We start from the raw sequence: 20,900 nt of genomic DNA, 5'->3' as shown, positions 1-20,900 counted from the left end.
CAAAATCTGGAAGTCATCATCACAAGAACATCTATAATCAATTTATTAAACTAAGAGTATTCTAAGACGCTAAAAATACATAAGAAGCTAGTCCATGCCGGAAGTTCAAGGCATCAAGACTTGAAGAAGAAGATCCAGTCCAAGCTAGAAGCATTAGCTCACCCTGAATTTCCGATGTAGTAAGACTTGCTTGAGTTACTGTTGAGTCGAAGATGACGGCACGTTTGCTGCACTCCACAAATAAACAAGAAGAAACAATAAAAGTAGGGGTCAGTACAAAACACGGGTACTGAGTAGATATCATCGGCCAACTCAAAATAGAAAACAGTATGTATTAAGCAATATCATAAAATCAACTAATATCCTTAGCATGCAGCATTTACAGTTACCATAACCCTTGGTTACAAGTCCAAGCACATCAATGAGGACTCACACCTCCTCATCATACTCATTTGGAAATTTAGTTCATTAGATTGGATATATTAACATATTTCAAGATTAATTATCTTTATTCCCCTCGTGTCGGTACGTGACGCTCCGCTCCTCAATATACTATCCTGGTGTCGGAACGTGACACTCCGATCCTCATATACTATCCTGGTACCGGAACGTGGCACCCGATCCATATTCTATCCTGGTGTCGGAACGTGACACCCGATCCATATTCTATCCTGGTACCGGAATGTGGCAACCGATCCATATTCTATCCTGGTGTCGGAACGTGACACCCGATCCATATTCTATCCTGGTGTCGGAACGTGACACCCGATCCATACTCTATCCTGGTACCGGAACGTGGCACCCGATCCCCTAATCTTACCACTTTCGTTCATCAAGCCTTCTTTTATACCAAGGCATCATCATTAACAAAGTAGATTAGGGTTTCTTTTCAAGATTTGGGATTCAATAGCTTCATCATGCTTATTTATTCACAATTACATAATCACATCATTCATGCAAGCATACAATTAAGCATATAGAAGGTTTACAATACTACTAACACATATCATTCGCTATTAAGAGTTTACTACGAATAGCATTAAAACCATAACCTACCTCCACCGAAGAGTTGAATCAAGCAAGAATTTTCCCAAATCTTTGTTTCTCCCTTCTCGTTCGATTCTCTCTCTCTCTCTTGTTCTTTCTATTTTCTTTATTTAAACCCTCTTTCTTTTACCCTAATTAGTATATAATTAAGAATAAAAGATGGCAATAATACCCCACTAATTAACTTAGGGTTACCTCTTTTAACCCCTCCAGAATTTTAGTTATTAATATAACCCCACGAAATCTATAATTAAGGAAAGAATAGTCAAAAAACGTCCCTTAAAACTTCACCAGAAATCCGACTCTTCCTGGGATTTGCGCAACCTGTGACGGGCCGTCGTGCCTGCGACGGTCCGTCCTGCAGGTCGTCGCAATGTTCAGAGAATGGATTTTCACTGAAGTCTCCGTGACGGTCCGTCACGCCTGTGACGGTCCGTTCTGCCATTCCGTCACGAAGTTCAGAGAGTCGATTTTCAGTACCCAATTTCAGATTTTCTAAGTGTTTTGAAACGAGACCCTGCGACGGTCCGTTGTGCCCTTGACGGTCCATCGTGGGGTCCGTCGCTTCTGCCAGTTTTTCCAGAATTGAAGTAAGTTGCTCAAAACGACTAAAAAGGTCGTTACATTCTTGAGGACCCTTAGGGTGCTCCTTGTGGAGTAATACCCGTACTTTTGACCCTAACCATGTACTAAGGTTTACTCTAAGCATTTTTACAAAGTTTGACCTTCATACGACTCTTCAAACCCCATATAAAACCATAAGGCACACTAGTCAACTTTCACTAGTCTCCAGACGTCGTGGTCATTCCATAATGTTTAGGATTTAATACTACCTAATCAAGTTATTTCAATTATTTTAGGTCTATAATCATCATTATTCACTACGTGAGACTCTAGTCTAGGTCATGTAACTTTCGGGGTGTTACACCAAGCTTGAGCCTGCTCGCACAAAAAAAAAAGCAGCGTCCCCAGGAAAAGAGACGCCAGTAGGAATAAAAATGTACTATAAATATAGGCAATATGCCTCATACATCCCAATTATAGCTCGAAAGTAGAATGCATAGCATGTAATGTCATGGATTTGACATGCACTTGTGTTACCTGAATCATGTTTCCAGTCTTGGCTCATTGGTACACTTATCCTCATAATGTCATAATTACTTTCATAAATACAGGTAAATATCTCATGTAACCATACACTTGTAGATTAAACTAGAACACTTAAATCAAATTCTGAAAGGTAAGTTAAACCCGAGGATATTCATTAAGAACGTAAAGTTCTTCACTTAGTATCTATATAGGTTCCTTAATAGTTTGTAAAAGAAAATATATCAGAAAAACCCTTACAATAGTAGTTTAAACATGAAATTTTCACTTAAGAGTTTTGGAGATTGACATATTATATTAAAATGTTTCAATAATATAAATTAGTGAGGAAGGACGAGTGATTTCAAATTCATATTGTTAATCCTAATCTTTTTGAGTTACTACACCTAAAGAAGAATAAGAATTTTTACAAATGGACCTATAGTAAAGACAATCAAAAAAATGACATAAAGACGCCAAATATCCTATCTAACTTAACGAGTGGAATAGAAACATAATGGAGTAGCAAAAATGCCACAACTTCAATATCGATGCCTTTCACAAAAGGTCTTTCTAGTAATAGAGTAGTAAAACAATATTTGACTATTTAGGATACAAAAATTCGTGCTCAAAGGAATACATGGCTTTGCCTTAATATACCTCAATTCTGGATATTGTTGTATCAATAGGGATTGTAGCCCTTCCTTACAATATGTAGTCTACATAAATCATGCCACACAACCCTAACACGTAGAATATTAATACATGAGGGTAAAAGGTAGCAATTGAAGAGCTCGTCAGACCATTTATAAATGTATGCTTCATTGCCTTTTATTTTCTAGATTAGAACCCAAAATTAACGACATAAAATAAAATTTTGGAGAAACTATTAACAAGTGGAGGCCAATGCAATAGTCAACAACAAACAAATAGAGTATGCTTGCACAACAATAAAAACTCGGTGTATCGCCACACCCCTCTTTTCCAACCCCAAAATAACCATAACAACGTCCTAACCACGAGTCTTCCAACCATTAAATCCATAAAAAATCATATGTAATGGAGTCCTATAATTTTTCAATATAACCATACTAAATTGAACTCACCACTTCCAATCATCATTATAACGTTCGTCCAATAAATACATTTCGAGTCATGCCTTTCTCTTAAAAATCAATAAGAGGTTAAAAGGAAAAACCTCAACTCAAACATGATGGATCTTAAACTACTTTAACATGTATTCCCAATAACAAACTGTCTCCTTAAACACAAGACATTGAACGAAGAATAAACAATTTGAAAAAATGCAATGCGAAAATAAACCAATGTTATACTAAATTATCTTGCAATTAAATAACCACCTATATTTATTCTTCTCTTACAGACTTATGACAACAACAACCACGCACAATAAATCGTTTCCAAAGTTCCAGCAACAACAACATCAGAAGATACTTCATAAACAATGAAACATCACATAACTATCAAAATACGATTTTCCACCTGTCTATTCGTGTTCTTGCTTCTGTATCATAGATATAACTTCAAATCTCTCAATAAATTAAAGGGTGAGAATTATTACCTTCAAACAGCAGCAACACCTCCTAGAAACGAGACTTCTTCACCATGAAAAATCCTTCAAATCACAACCAACGAGGAAAGAAGTAACACAATCTCTATGAATGTTCCGAGGGTGAAACCACGTTCAAATCTTGTAGATATTTTCTTGGATGATGAAGAAACCTTTAGAAAAAGTTTAGAACTGTTTTTTTCTTGTTTGGTCGAAGAAAAATGAGATAAAATGAAGAGAAATCTTATCTTATAAAGATAAACCCACTTAGGGGCGAGGGACCTACCTCCACGTGCCTGCTTGCGTAGTCTCACTTAAATCTATATATCTCTCAATTTTTAAATTGTATGGACAAATGGTGTAGTGTGCTGGTAATTATACTCGTAGTCCTTTGATTCCATATATTGGGGTCCTTTCAAAGCTTTATATATTGAGAGAAAAGCTTTGATAAACTTCATCCAAATTTCAGAAGCTTTATCAAAGAAACTTACTCTAACCTTTGTCAACTTTTATTTCCCAACTTGCTTTTCTTTAAAACTTAACTTGCGATCATTGGGCGACTGCATCACCTTAAAACATGTGCAATAAACCCCTCCGGCCGAAGACTAGTGGTAGGTGGTCCGGCGGAGCTTTCGGAAAAGGGTAGCCTTGTGTGTAAGCACATCAACTCAATATTGATATACAAACATTGACACGCAACTCAAATATTTTGCATTCTCACAAGTCACAGGGAGAAAAATTATGAACTCGAGGAGAATCTGCACAGTTCAAACATTGGTCCTAATTGAGAAAGTAAAAATAATAAAAGAAGTTGTCACACTAACAACATCCAGTCAAAATAATGTAGACTTCGTAGCTGAACATTAATTAGGTATCGATATTATCGAACATCTATTGCAATGGTTCTTTGATGAAGTAATTGATTTGATAGAAAGAATAGAAACATGCAATTAGACCATTGAACATCTATTGTAGTTTTTAATTTTTTATACAACTATTAATTGGGTTGCAGCTTCCTGGTGCCATTGAATTGGGGTGTAAACATGCGCATTTAGTACAAAACTTACATGAGCATATGTGTGTCAGTTGTGCTTGACAGACTTGGTGTGATGAGGGGAGAGTTAGCAAGCAACCTTGGCCTCTTGGAAAGAGGTTCGTTGTCCTTACTGGTCCGGCTGCAGTACAACACCTGAACTCGAAGCTACGATCATATCCGATTGGATTTATGGTCCTGTCCGACCCATTAGAAGCTAGGAGATCTTTGGTGTATTAGGTGATCTTGAAGAAGAAAGCCCAGATCTAAAACTTTAAGATTAAATTGTGAAATATTTTGATTACGTGTTGTTGGATTTTATTAGTAAAGTCTTAATGAGATTAATTATCAAATTTGAGGATGTTTGATGAAGAATTAGAGTGCTTTTATCTAAGATTTAAGCTGCAACTTTGAAACTGAAAAGTAAGTGCATTATCTTTTGCTATTGTATAGGCGATACAAAGAATATCTTTTTCATGTTGTTCTTTATTTTGTCAAAGCGTCAAAGCTAAACAATGAATCGCATACTTTAAATCTCAAGTATTGCTTTGTTCTTCATTGAAAAAAATTAAGAAGGGACAGTCTTTTAATTTTCAAAACATTATAAGTGAAACAAAAGGACTATATTATCTTTTTAGTTTTCAGATTATATTTTGCTTTCAACTGCTAACTCTTTTAGTTTCTCCAATTATTGCTCTTACAAGTTAACCACCATATTTGCATTGAATGTTATTGTTGTCTGACCAACATAATAATTTAAATAAACTTTGAGAAAACAATCTTCTCTGTAGCATACATGGGTCAAAGGCATTGTTACTTGGTATTTCTATATTGCTAACAATTTATCATTCACTGGTGTTAAAAAAGAAATTTATACACCGATAATAACAAAGAGAACCAAGAGGATCAGAAAAGTTGAACATGCCACTTTAGAGAAGCCTCCTACTATTAATTACATGGATAAGATGGTTAGATAAATATATGAGGTTGAAAATACACCACATATAAATATAATTCTCTTTTAGCTATCATGACGCTTTGATCAACATACGCATTGATTAACCCTTTCGTATCATTATTAAAAGTGTGATTCATGTAGTTGCTTTTTTCTCATTGGTCAGGCTGAATTTACTAGATCGGAGTTGCATATTATGGACCAAGACCTGTATTAGAGTTTATGACCCTCAACTTTTCCAAGGTAAGAGTCAACCATAAAAAAGAGCCCAAATGTTTTTTTTAGTTCCACTTTTACTTTTACTTTCTCAAATTCTCTATCTTAGCTTTTCTCATATTTCGAAATGGTTGTTATGATGATCAAAACTATACTTATAACATTAACAATGTATAGAGAGATCAATTTTATATGACTTAGATAACACATGAAGATTTTAGTTCCTGTTGGAGAACCTGTGTCATATGTTGTCTATTTCTTTAATTATCACAATTAGGTCTGTTTTTAATGCCTAGTAAGCTCTATTCTCCATATATAGGTTAACAAGGGTGAACATTCCGTCAAGAGTTATTGTAGATAAAAAGAACTGAGCTTATCAGTCTAGATCATGAAATTTGTCGAAAACTAAGTAATTTTCAAGGGCAATGACCTTCAATTAATAATGTAGCAAGTTCGTTTGATTATAACTTTAACGTATAATGATCTCCAAGAGCATCATCATAAAGTTTTCACAAAATGTGGTAATGCTTTAGCTAATTTTGTGTTTCTCCTTACTTTTTAATAATTCAAGCAAGTTCAATTCTTCTTAGATAATGACGGGCACTCTCTTATTACAAGATATTTAATTTTAAGTGCTTAAACCAAACTTTTATCTAATCATTGATAATTATGATTGTCACTGTTCATCTCACTTCTTATATAACACGATCTAATAATTGAAGAAAAAGTATTGTAAGTTATACTAGGAAAGGGACTAGGACCAAGTGATTACAGGGATATGAGATCGTATTAGAATATAGATCATGAACTATTTTTTATCTTCATTTACTATGTGAAAATTTTATGAAAGAAGTTGACAAAATGAGGAATAGAAGCCATAATTTGGAAACATCATCAATGTCTTTTACTTATTACTTTGGACTCCAACTGAAATGTCGTACCACCTATTAAAATAGGATATTCTCATGATCTAAATGAAGACTAAAAGAGTTGTTACATTTTTGGTGTATTATGTCTATTATAACAACACTTGCAGACTAGCAGACATCGATTCCTTATTACATTTTTGTATCATCTAGAAGTGTTGCTCAATCTCAAGCTCCTCAGTTTATTTTTTGAGTATGAATAGATGTTGCTCTTTGTTTTTGGGGCAAGCCTGTCAAACCCATCCCAAACAAGGTACACTTTGCAACAACATTTTCTGATAGAGCATTTCATTCTTCAATAATACAATAAGGGTCAAATCCCCCTCTTTTCTTTGATGACTTTCTTTTTCAAATTTTAAAATTTTTTGTTCTCATTCTTTGCTAAATGTGTGAAATAGATCAAATCCTTATGCCAACCTATGCCTTCAGTCCCTCATCCCCTACAATACATCCAAGAATAAGAGCGAGGAAACTACAAGCTACTGATACACGCCAGAATTGAGGAGAATGTATGCTCATTTTCAGCCAAAAGCATTCTAAAGTTGTCAAGGATCATTTTTTGTTGTTGTTGCTTCTGCTATTCAAACAATAGAAATGGTATTTCTTCTTTTTATTTGGTTGTAATTTTTCACTCTAAATGAACAGATTGAATTAAGCTCCTCAAAGTAAATATTTTTTTTAATGAAGATCATCCATCTCTGAAGACCTTTCTGTTCTCTTTTTATATAAGCTTATTGTATGTTCTCAATTTTGTTGGTCTATGATTTAGATAAAAAGATTGTTTGAACTTGTAACCTCAAACATTCTTTGTCATTATCTTGAACTTAATTATGATTTGTTGAAAATCTAAGTCAAGTATAATATTTTGATAAAAGTAATGAAAAAAGAATAAAGTTTGGCTTATGGATATATTACTTTGCACCTACATGCATATTGCGATTATTGTTGTGAAAAATTCAGTGTGTGACAACTTAAAGATGTACAAGTTCCAGTAGGGCAGTCACACAAAAAAGGCGTGTGTGTGTAGATGAAGTTGATCAAAATGGGATGATTTACCAGAGATAACAACATATAGTTGACACAGTTCAACTCAGGATATCTGTTTCTGGTGGTATTCCTTTCTTTTGGATATGTAATATGTTTAAATTAAGGCTTAAGTCTTACACATACCTTTAAAGTCGTCCTAATATTTTATTTAGTTACTCCAATTCAATCTTTTTTCCTATTGAACACTTATATTACGATAAATTTGTACCTATTAGACATTTTTTGCTTACATGATACTATGTGTGTAGTACACACCTAAAAAGCGTGGAAGACATCATTAGTTAATAAAACGATTTTTTTAGAAAAAAAATTAAAAAGTAATATCTCCTCTTCTTCTTTGACTCAACTTAACCGCCATTGCTACCAACTTTTCTCAATCACCATTCTTTCTCCGGTCATTTGTCAAGCCATCGTTATTTTCCCCTTCTTTCACCACCCACCACCGACATCACAAATATTTAAATATATTGTGGTAAGAAATAGAATCAAAAATAATTTTGAGGAAACTCCATTTTTTCCGACGAATCTGAAATTATTTTTTTCAAAATCGTTAAGAAATTTAAATCCTAAATAACCACAACATAGAAGAAAAAAGTATCAACAAATATAAATTAATATTTAAGAAAGTAGTGAGATTAGGAGAAATACCAATTACAATAATGAGTAAGATTCAAGGAGAAGGATATGTAGATGGATGGAAAACAAATTCATATAATTTTGAATTGAAAGGAAAAAGATTCAAATCCAAAATAACTATCAAAATGCTTCGATTTTGTGTCTGTGCTAAGGAAAATGGTGAACGGATGTTGGGGAAGGGATGGGATGGGATGTTATGGGAAGAAGAAGAAAAGGGGAAAGAATTTTTTTTAATTATTTTTTTTAGTGAAAACATAATTTTTTTTAATTTATGTTTAAGTGTTTTAATGGGCCCAATGCCACATGTCTCTTTTTTATTAGCTATTATTTCACGTCAGCAACGAGTGTAGGACATTCTATCTTTACTTTTAGTTAATTGTCAAAATATGTTCAATAGATATTTTTTAAGATAAAAAAAACTGTTCAATTGAAACAAGCATAAGAATAGATGTCTTAATAAAATATGTGAACACCTTTAGGTGGCTATAGATAACTTAAGCCATAAATAAAGATGTTTTTGATGCAAAATTTAAGCACATGTTCAACATACATTTGCATCAAATAGTATTAAATGTTCATAGCTGTCTTTGAACTTTTGAATTTGTGTGTGGGCATTATAAAGTAAAATATTGGGCCCATGTTGTATGTTGGCACTAAACAGTAAAATATTGGAGCACGAGCCATTCCCACAAAGATCAAGTTTCATAGGTGTTGATCTCCCATTGTTTACGGCAACATTAAACACATTAGAAGATAGCAGGGATTCAGATCTATGAGGGATAAAGTGCTGATCATCCTCACTCACTGTTATTCTAGAGTTTAAAATACTAAGATTATCAAATTTAATTAGATAATTATGGAATAGCATATTTATTTTCCTAGTAACATATCCTCTAAGATAATCATTTCCTAGAGAGTCTTCAGACCATGGTGGAGGTGTCATCAAAAACTGTATATCATTTGTTGTAGCTCTTCGACATCCTTCTGTTGCTAAAGTATGAGCTACTACATTTCCTTCTCAAAAATTATGCGGATCTGGGGATTCCCCATTTTCTTCAGTACAAACCTACAATCATTAACAATGTTAACAAAAAGTGGGGAAGGATGGTTTAGTTGCATGATCACCTCAGTCTCATCTGTTTCAACTTCAATAATATTTAGGTTATCAATTCTAGCCACCTCAAGACCTTGAAGGAAAGCTTGGAGTTCCATATAGGTATGATTGATGCCTTTACTTTATTTTTTATAGAAGAGTGCAATCCATTTTCCCTGATAATCACAGAACACCCCCCCAATACCATTAAGTCGATGATCGTTATTATCGGAACCATCTAAAGTAAGTTTGATTCCTCCCATTAAAAGAGGAAACCATCTGACCATAACATCAGAATGCTTATTTTCACAACCTATAGTGTGAGTAGTATATTTAAATTCCAGAATACAGGCTATAAGGTGATGAATGCTGATGGCTCTGACATTACTATTAAAAATGTTATGCTTCCTGTTAAGCCAAATATGCCAAAGCGCAAATAAATAAAAGAAATCACAGGACAAAAGGTGATTTTCAAATATATAATTTAATGATTTGAATCTTTCAGCAAAAACTCGATAAAAAATGGGATATTAATGAAAAATTCCGAACAAAAAGTGAGAAAAACCGGGCATTTGAAGAAAATATGGTAAATATTTTCTTCTTCTTGATTACAATTATTGCATATTGACGAAGAAATAATGTTATGTCTATGCAAAAATGAATTTGAGGGGAGGCGATTATGAGAGCAAACCAGAGAATGAATCTGTTTTTTATAAAAGTTGGTGTTTCCCAGATCCATTTACAATTAGTATGAGATGAAGGGGGGGGGGTGATGGAATATATGCCTTCACTTAACAAAGTAATGGACCAGGTCGCTTACTACACTATTGAATAAAATCAGAAAGTTAAATGTAGTAAAATCAACACAATGATTTTACGTGGAAACCTCCTTGCTTAAGGGAGTAAAACCACGACCTGTCTCACAGGATTTTCAATCATTTTCACTAATCTTCAAAAGCAAAAGTAAAACACGATAACAACAAATGTGAGAAGAAGTTTTTAATCTCACGTTTAAGCAATAGTCTCTATTGCTTAACAAGCCTAAGTAGAAATGAATCTACCCACTAAGCTATCCCACTTAAATAACTTAGAATTTCAACACTACCCACTGATTCCTTTATAGTTTCAGGAATAGTTTACAATATAAGAACAAGAGAATATATTCCTAAACAGCTACACTAAAAGCTCCAGAGATTTGTGTTGTTCTTGGAATGATTCTGCCTTTGCTTGGTAGTAGCCTTTGCAAGAGTTCTTGAAAAATTTCTTATCAAGTTGCAAAAACTGCCAAAGATGTTTAGGAAAGTGCATTCTATATGGACAAGTCACTTTCCTTAAACTCTTTGCCATTGGTTGGAGAAGTCTCACATTCTGACGCCATCGGGAAGTTTGCACCTACTTTCTGTATCGTCTCCAGCTGGCAGTCAACAGGCTCGTCAGCATAAGAGCCTGGTACCTCTACAAGGTACCTGGGTTTGTTTCATCTTCAACACTCAAGTAAGAAACCTGGTACCTTTACAAGGTCCCTAAATTTATCAAATCATCAAAATTACAAATAACATTTTCCCCCTTTTTGATGATGACAAGCAATGTACTAAGATCTTCTTTAACTTTGTTCCCCCTTGCTATATTCCCCCTCATTGTATTTCCCCACATGCATATTTCCCCTCACTGTATTCCCCCATGAATAATCATTTAGCTACTTACAATTTTACTTCCCTCTTTTGGCATCATAAAAAAGATATGCAGTAAACCAGTGATGTCAACAAAACGACTGAACAAGATCAAAGCTAAAAAGCAATCAATTAGTAAGGGAAAAACATTCATAAAAGAGGATAAGCAGAACAACAGAGGAATAAGTTAACCAGCATGCCATCATAACATTAAAACATTAAAATCAAACTGAATATCCATCAACACAAATATAAGCCACACAAAAAACATCAACAGATGGGAGGGTTGTTTAACAGGCTAGGAAGAGGGGGGAGGATGAGAGAGGGACTGGATGATGTGAGTGAGTCTTGCATTGGCAGCATCATTATCTCTAATAGCCTTTTTCTGCAATGCAGTGAACTTTTCCTTCAACTCTGCATTCTCTCTCTCCAGAGCTTGTACCACTGAAGAACCAGGTCCCTCATGCTGTGCAGTAAGCAGTTCTGCTTTGAGTATTTAAATCTCGGCCTCTTTACCACTTAAGCGCACAGTGAGCTCCTCAACCTCGTGCTTAAGTTGATCCTGATCTTCAATAAGTTGAGCCATGTTGCTCTTTGGATTGCCTCTTCTTTAAACGCACTCGCACTCAACCAAGGTACTCTCATAGATAGTCTGTTTAACCGTCGTAACCTTTCCAACACTGAGAGGAATTCGAAAATGTTTGAATACTTCTGTGAGGAAGTATCCGTAGCCCATTCCATGATTACCTTTCCTCTCGATGACGGTTTTGTAGATATGTTCAAGCATTAGACCTGGGATATTCAACACTTCGAAACTACACAACATCTCCATTACAAATAAGTCAGCAGCAGTTGCTACTGTCCTCTTTTCAGTGCGAGGAAGGAGAACTTTGTTGATGAACTCAAAGACCAACTGGAACTCTTCATGATTTTCTTATAAATCCCAGCAACCTTTGTTGTGGGTTTCTTAGAAATCACAGAAGCAAACTCAGAAGAGCAAGTTCTGCCCAGTACAGACCCGGTCCCCTCTCTTGGCACCCGGAGAATTTTGTTGAACACACCTTCATCTAGATGTATAGCAATGTCATTAACCCGTGTGAGGATGCTACCATCTTCTTTGAATTGAACATTATAGTAAAATTCGCGAACTTCTTCTTCATGGAGGATGGGGGATTTTCTGTTGAACAAGTGTAGCCAAGATAGGATCTCTATCATATCGTGAAGAGAGTCCATGTCGGGAAGAGTTATTATTCCCATATCAAAAACTCTTCCTGCCAAGACGGCTTCCTTTCTGAGGCTGTCAATAACTTCCTGCATGTTGACACTCTCCTCTCTCTTGGCTTGGGAACCAGTTCCATGTGACCTCTTCCTTTTTCCCTCAGAACTCTTCTTTTTCGACTTTGTGTTTTCAACCTTCTTTGAAACCTTTCCCTTTCTCTTCTCTGAGCTTTTCTTCTTAGTTTTCTTTTCCTCTTCCTCAGCAGACAACTTAACAACATTAGTCTCAGGCGTTTATGAAATTTGATACCTTGAAGGTTCTGGCACTTCTAACTGCAGCAGTAGAACGTGCACTGGCTTTCAAGGCATCAGCCATCAACTTTTGAGTAGCAGACCTAGTGGTAGATCTTCTCCTAGGGGCCTCTTCAACCTCTTCGACAACCTTCTCCTTCCCTTTTCTAGATTTTTCACCTTCTCTTCGCTCAACCTTCCATTTTAAAGGTTCCTCCTTACTTTCAGAGTCAGAGGAGGAGGAAGAAGGGTACCTTTCTATATCAGGAGTTTTATCAAAAATGGGTTGAGTGTTTCTTACCTCTTCCCTGTGTAAAACTTTAGTTTGCTCCGCCAGTGCTTCTTTCCTCTTCATAGCTATACTCTCAATCACCAACTCTTCACTTGCTGCCAATATATTGGACTCAGATGCCTTATGCTTGGGTAGATCTCCTTCAAAGAGATTGTCAGGCAGCATATCTTGGAACGGACCAGGTCCAGTAGGCAAGCATGAGCTGTTTAGATCTATGGCATAGAAAGGGTTGCCGGAGGTGTCTTATTGAGAACTACAAGGGGGATTGGGTCTGGCCTGTATAGGAGACGGAGAATAGAAGGCAAGTGGCTCTATTTCGCTAAGAGCATCTAGCATCTATTTGGAGGAAGAGGAGGGAGAAGACATGTTTGACACACAAAAAATGGCTTTTGGAACAGAGAGAGGAAGAAGAAGAAACAAAGTTTGCCTTTTTAATTTGCTTAAACCCTTCGTGAAATAAGAAGAATGTTAAAGGACAATGTGGATTTTAAAAAGAAGTAAATAGGGTTTTTCAAAGCCGTGAAAAGGTTTCAGATCCGTGATTGGATGTGTCGTTTGAGAGAGAAACCATAGGACTAACGGTCAGAGTGACCGATGACTAACACATGTCATTATCAATGGTCATATTCTTTAGTTTCAAATTAATGTAGAAATGCTAACCTGGACATGCACTAGGTACCATAGCACAGTTACAACCTCATTCCTCAGTTGTTCTTGTCATTTTTCTTGCTAAGCAGGTCCTTCCTGAAAGTATACCTACAAAAGGTACAAAAAGGATCTTTATTCAGATATTTAAATATTCATACAAAGGATACCTGCACTACAATTTTAGCCATCAAGGGAGTTCAACTGTTGGAAGCTAAGAACATCACTTAGAGATCAACATGCCCAACTTCAACCAACTTATTTCAAATTGATCTTTGTTGAGAGCCTTGGTGAAAATATCTGCAATTTTCTCCTCCATTGGATAATATGTGAGCACAATATTTCCCTTATCAACATTATCTCTCAAAAATTGATGTCTAACATCAATAAGTTTTGTTCTCTTATAATGGACTGGATTCTTTCCCATACTAACATCACTAGTATTGTCACATATAAGAGGAATTGCATTGATGTGAATCCCGAAATCTTCCAAGTGTTGTCTGATCCACAACAACTGAGAATAGCAGGCTGCAGCAGCAACATACTCAGCTTCAGCAGTTGAAAGAGACATAGAGTGCTGCTTCTTGGTTCCCCAAGAGATGAGTGATGATCCAAGGAGATGAGTCATTCCAGAGGTGCTCTTCCTGTCAACTTGATAACCAGCAAAATCAGCATCTGCAAAATCAACCAGGTCAAAAGTGTCACCTGCTGGATAGAAGAGAACCAGGTCCCCTGTTTTCTTCAAGTATCTAGATTACGTTTTGCAGTCTTCAAGTGTGAATCACGGGGGCATGCTTTAAACCTAGCACACATTTCGACACTATAAACAATATTAGGACTGCTAGCAGTCAGATACAACAAGGATCCAATGATTCCTCTGTACATTGTTTGATTCACAAGAGTATCAAATTCCTCTACTACAAGCTTGGATTTTGTTCCCATAGGAGTATCAATAGGTTTAGAGACAAACATATTGAATTTCTTCAGCAGCTCCTTAATGTACTTCTCTTGACAAATTGAAATCCCATTTGATGATTGCTTGATTTGAAGACCAAGGAAGAATGTCAATTCACCCATCATGCTCATTTCAAATTCATTTCCCATTAATGCTTAGAATTCTTCACACAAATGTTCTGAAGTAGCTCCAAAAATTATGTCATCTACATACACTTGAATGATAAGCAATTCTTGTTCTCTTTTTAATAAGAACAAAGTATTGTCTATCTTGCCTCTTTTGAAACCATTCTTCAATATAAACTTTGACAGCCTTTCATTCCATGCTCTTGGAGCCTGCTTCAGACCATACAGGGCCTTATTCAATCTAACCACATGATCTGGTAGCTCACAGAAGTGTAAGAATTCAGCAGCTATACAATACAAAATCAGCAACCCATGGTTTAAAATACATCAAAAAATAGAGCAGAAAAAGATTAAAACGCAATAATGATTCAACCTCAAAATGAGGTATCCAACCATAGCAGTCAACCTCATCAACGGCAACAATTAATTCTCATCAAAGACACGGATAACAACAGGGCAGACACATTACCTCTACTTTCTTCTATTCCTGTTTCCAGTAGTTCATGATTTGTTAAATTAATTTTACAATTTATCAATGACATTGATGATTACTATAATTTAAAGCAGGTGTGGGGGATAAACAACCATTGATCCATTTCCACCTTTGACCAGTTTAACACTATAAAGACCCCAAGTAGGCATGTACACAATCATACAACCATCAGTAACTGAAGATTAGTTTATGCTACAACTCCCTGTAGCTGACTCATCTGCATACACTCGAAACATTGTGTGCTTCCCAGGTACATCAAAACCATAGAAGTGGATGAGTTTGGTAAAAGATATGTACAATAAAACAAATAATAAAAACTTCACCTAGTGAATAGTTTTTACTTTCTTTTCTCTAGAGGTGTGAAAACAAGAATTCATTTAGTGGTATGTCTATGTCGAGCATCTCAAACGAATAGTGGAATAAACATTATTAGAATGTGAAAGAACAACATCTCTTGATATAAGGTATTCAAGCAAAATATTATGGACAGTTTGACGTAGCTTAGCATGTTAAAACTGCCTCTATACGTTCTATAGAGCAGATGAAGGAGACACGATTTTAATTGGTAATAAAATATTGCTCATTTTTAAATCCAGCAAGTGTTAAAAATTAAAAATAAATTATAAGGCATCTTTGTAATCCCCTCTATTTTAATACTCTCATTTATTAAATGTACGTCTAAGATTGTATAAGAATGTCCCAAACCAACTACAAGGATTTCTTATGTAATTTTCTTTATAATAATAACAACCTATTAAGTTTAATCTCATAATCCAAAGCGCAAATACAGGAGAACGCACGAGAGAAATGTACTTTGAAACTGGAAAGTGAGCTGTATATTGGATTGAAATTGTCATGTAGAAGAGTGTTTATAAAGCTGAATAAAATTACCTACTCATTGTCCATACCAGTGGCTTTCCGTTAGCTCTTAGTTGAGTTGATAGTTTACTGCATCACGCTACAATTTGCTTCCACGGTTAGCAAATCTGTTGTTACGAATAGCGAAATAGAAGAGGAAAAGAGTCAATGATCTGAAGAGAAAGCTTACCAAATTCAATACCAAGACTAAAGATTTCAAGTCATACTATCCATACAGGCTGTAAGCAACTTAATAAGTAGAATCTCTTCTATTTTTTTCTAGCCTCATGATTCCTTTTACATAGATCATTCTTTCTAGCTGGACCTAAATTCATATTGCAGACATCTATGGTCATACTATGTATTATAGGTTTTGTTTGACACACAATTGTCAACGTTTCTTAGCTGTTATAAGCATGACATAATCGAAAGAAATAAACGAAGCAACTAAAAATTATAAGGCCAAATCTGTACATACATACGTAAGACTCACCACTCCTTTGATTAAACTCATTTAATATAAACCTAAAACACAACCATTTCAATAATCAACACACCAACAGAAATAACACAGAAGACAAATTAATTTTCTTATGAGGAGGTTTCATCAATCACTAAATATCATACAATAAGCATTAAGAGTTTGTTGATTACTATTATCTGTTTAAGTATATATCAAGTGAGCTATAGCAAAACTTACTAAAAGAAGGATAAAATTATAGAGAAGCATATATATAGCCTGTTAAGATAAAGAGAAACCATTAGCTACTATTCAAGCTTACAACCTGAGCAATTTAATACAAAGTAGACAAAAAATTGATATTGTAATCATCACAAAAAAAATTTACTGTAATGAAAAAACAGAGTAGGCAAATATAATGCATAATAATACGACAAATTGACTTATATCTGTGGCTGAATAATTTTTCTAACTTTTCATCTATTTTGATGAAGTTTGTCATTTTTTATAAGACACTTGCAGAAGTTGAGCTATTTAAATAAGAGTTTCTGTGAATTGTCCTGTATGACCTAAATTTCAAAGTTTAAATGCCAGCTTTTGATGTGATGTACAGGAGTTGAGGCAAAGAGTCTTTTCCGAGGTAAACAATATTAAAATGTAACTAAAACTGTCATGCACATATGTAGCCTCTATAGAGAAACAATCTGTATGCAATCTAATGAATGACTAATGAATAAATTCAAAAAAACGAAAAGATTGTAGGGGTGGAGAACTTTATGATCCATGAGAAAGATGAAATTATATTGCAAGATCATATGCATATCCTATATGGTCTTTTGTTTTTATCTTGCTTCGAATGTTATTTCAAATGAAATGTTACTATGATTCGCGGGAATAGTAAGACAATAAAAAAGATTTTCCCATTCAATATCATTTGGCAATGCTGATGATGAATCATGGAAGTAACTTCACGGTTGAACAGTATGTCAGGCTTTGTTGTTAAGACATAGTGCCAGTTCATTACTTTATCCTCTCCTCGGGTTCAGTGCAAAATGTACAGAGGTTGGTGATACAAAAAAATCTTAAACTATAAATCAATTTTAATGTATAAAAAAACTCTAAAATGAAGTTACTGCTACTTTTAAATTGTTCACATAAATATATTGTGTCAACAACAATGTCATACCAAGTAAATAATATAATGAAAACACACATGACCAGTACAATCACAAAATCGATGAATTAGAGTAACCCCACTTTCAGCAGCCAATAACTTATCATAATAAGCATCAACATCATTCCCAAACACAAAAAGAAGACCCATCCCAGTTATTACAACACGCTTCTCGGGGTCTTTTTCCCTTGTTGGGGCTGAAACTGTAGTGGATGAAACTGAGATAAAAGGGGTTCTTTTGGGTCTCACTGGCTTTTTTATTGGTGAATTGGGGTATGGTTTTGAGAAATTGGTCGACCGGAGATGGCCGGAGAGATGAAGATTGGATAGCTTGCATGGTTACCGACGGAGAAGGAAAGATGTCGTTGGTGGACTTTCGGTGACAACAATGTGGATGCATGGGAAAGGCTTAAAAACTACTGACAAATGTTCTATGAAATCACAATATATATATATATATATATATATATATCTCCCTTATTTAGAAGAGGGAGTATAAAATTGTCTGATTTTCATCACATTAACACTTTTAAGTGTAAAAATTGAAACTTTAGGAACTCAAACAAAGAAATAGCAAACAAAAATACCTGCAATAGGAAGGAAAAATGTTTAAAGTTTTGAATGTGCAGAGTAATAAGAAAGAACTATGGTTGAATCTGACGTACCTTGTTAAAAATTAGGTGCATGCATCTTTTGTGCAGCATCGAAATTTACGTTGCTGCAGAAACTTTTTGGGAAAGCAGTTCGAACAACAGAATATCTGTACATAGTAAGCAGAATGGGCAAATACTTCCCTCTGTAAATTGAAGGTTTAGTGACATACTATGCTAGCCATGATCTTGTGTAGTTACTTATAAAAATTATAGGGTAGCTGCACAATTTTAACTCTTATTATAAGTTAAAACGCATATTTTAGGAAATAAACGATGATAGAAAAATTAAATCATAGGACAGTAGGACCAATTGAGTAACAGAATTGTAGGCATTTAAAAAATGGAAGCAAGCAATATAACAACAAAAATTAAAAAAAGAGGTGATGCATTTCTTGTACAAACAATGTATGTCAAGAGTTGATTAAAAATTGTGGGACTTCTCTCAACTCAGGTATACACATATCTTTCATATTGCGTAGGTAATTCAAAAGAAGCTTGAAGTTGTTAAAAGCATGTAGAAAATGAGTGAAATTATTTTAAACGCACCAGAAAAAACATCAATAAGAGACTGATAAAGCGAAAATAATTATAGAAAATGGAAGGCCAACACTTGACAAAGTCTATAATGTTGAACAACCTTGATAACAGTACTCACAACGATACAGAAAAAATCCTGAAAAGAGCAATCGAAATTACCAGTTTGGTTTAGACAATTATAAGGGGTTTTAATATCAAAGATCTAAAAAACCTTTACTATAATTTCAGAGAGATCCTTGATTGGTCTTTAAAATCTAATTGAGCAAGCGCAATCAGTGATCGATAATTCTACCTAAAATTGGATGCAAGTATTACCTCCCTCTTTGATGCACACAGAGGGCACTTCAGGTGTTCAGTAGACCGTTCTTTCAAACTGCTCTGCAGGTACTTCTTTATGCCCATTCTTCTGATTTGTAAATGTTATATTTGCTTGCATAATTCAAGAACCTCCCCATAATAGATTGCAAAATTTATTTCACTGTTGTGATCGGAAGATGCTCTCCACAAACTCAATTGTGCTGCTTTATATTGATCTGAATTAAATCTAAATCGATGCACATATCTACTACAATTAGAATTTCAAGTGATCTAACAAAAAGTGACATACTGAATTTCCAACACGGTAATTAAAACATAACTTTTCAGCTCTAATGTCACATGTTGTTATTTAACTCATAAGGTCATAGCGCAGAAGGACCATTAAATGAAAGTCGAATTAGCAACATGTTTACAGATGTAGTTGGAATCTCAGTCATTGGGCGACTACAACACCTTAAAACATTCTTTTTAGCATAAAAAACACTCTTTATATTATCCCCAAGCGTACAGGTAACTTAAACATTCCGAATGAACGGGGTGATAGAATCGACATTCTTTAACTCAAACTTGTGTAAGGACATCGTTAACCCATAATGGTGGTCTAATTGTTTTATTTTTATTAACCATTTGCGAAATAATTCTCCTTACGTGATACACCAAGTTGTATAAAACTCATACACTAATGTAATACTATGCCTATCATGTGAAAGAATCACGGGGTCGTACAATCTTCTACACCAAAGCAAAATTAAAAAGCTTCAATTTTGTTCCCCACCAAAACCCTAGGACTCCCCATTTGCACTCCCAAACTCCACCACTGACGATCAACTTTCATCCGCCATCGTGCCACCATTAAAGCACCGGAGAAGGTACTGAATCTTGGAGTTTGAGCCGCATCTAAACTTCCACCATCGTCATCAATGCCCATATGATCAAGTTGAGGAGTAGAAAGACTTTGATGTACTATTCAATGAAATTTCTAGTAATGCCAAAAATGTGACTATTATATTTAGATTTTAAGAAATTATTTACAATCATGGTCAATGAATTATCTCTTCTCCTCAACCACAATCGTAACTTTTATAAAAGAAAATTATAGTGGAGGTCAAAGAATTTTACATAGTATTCAACTCGAGCATTTGTTGGTGCGAAATTTCACGACATAATAACTGTTTATAGTGGAGTATCATAAATTATTTTTTAAAAGCTATATTTAACGAAAAATCATCTGGCATTTCTAACAAAAATTCATATGGGTCAGTTTGTATTAATTGAGGATTACAATGGGTTTATGAAATTGCATTTGCTAACAAAAAAACATGCGGGTCTGTTTATAATGGAATTGAGAATCAAAAGGGTGAATATATGAGTAAACAGTTTTGGATTATAATTTGTGCTGGTTTCAATAAATTCATGTGGGTTTTGGGTAGAAGTTATTAGATTGTGATACGTGTCCCCGCGTTCGTAGAAAGATTATATATGTCCCAATTTTAGAAGGTAAGGATATCACTGTCTCAAAAGTATAACAAACGACACATAGATATCATTTACGATAATTTAGGGTATATTTTTCCTTTCCCATACTTTTAGTTTTAATGTTAT

This window comes from Solanum lycopersicum, chromosome 4, assembly GCF_036512215.1.
Source record: "Solanum lycopersicum chromosome 4, SLM_r2.1".
In the NCBI taxonomy this organism is placed as follows: Eukaryota; Viridiplantae; Streptophyta; class Magnoliopsida; order Solanales; family Solanaceae; genus Solanum; species Solanum lycopersicum.
The sequence above is the reverse complement of the archived record's forward strand: the minus strand, read 5'-3'. Positions refer to the sequence as shown.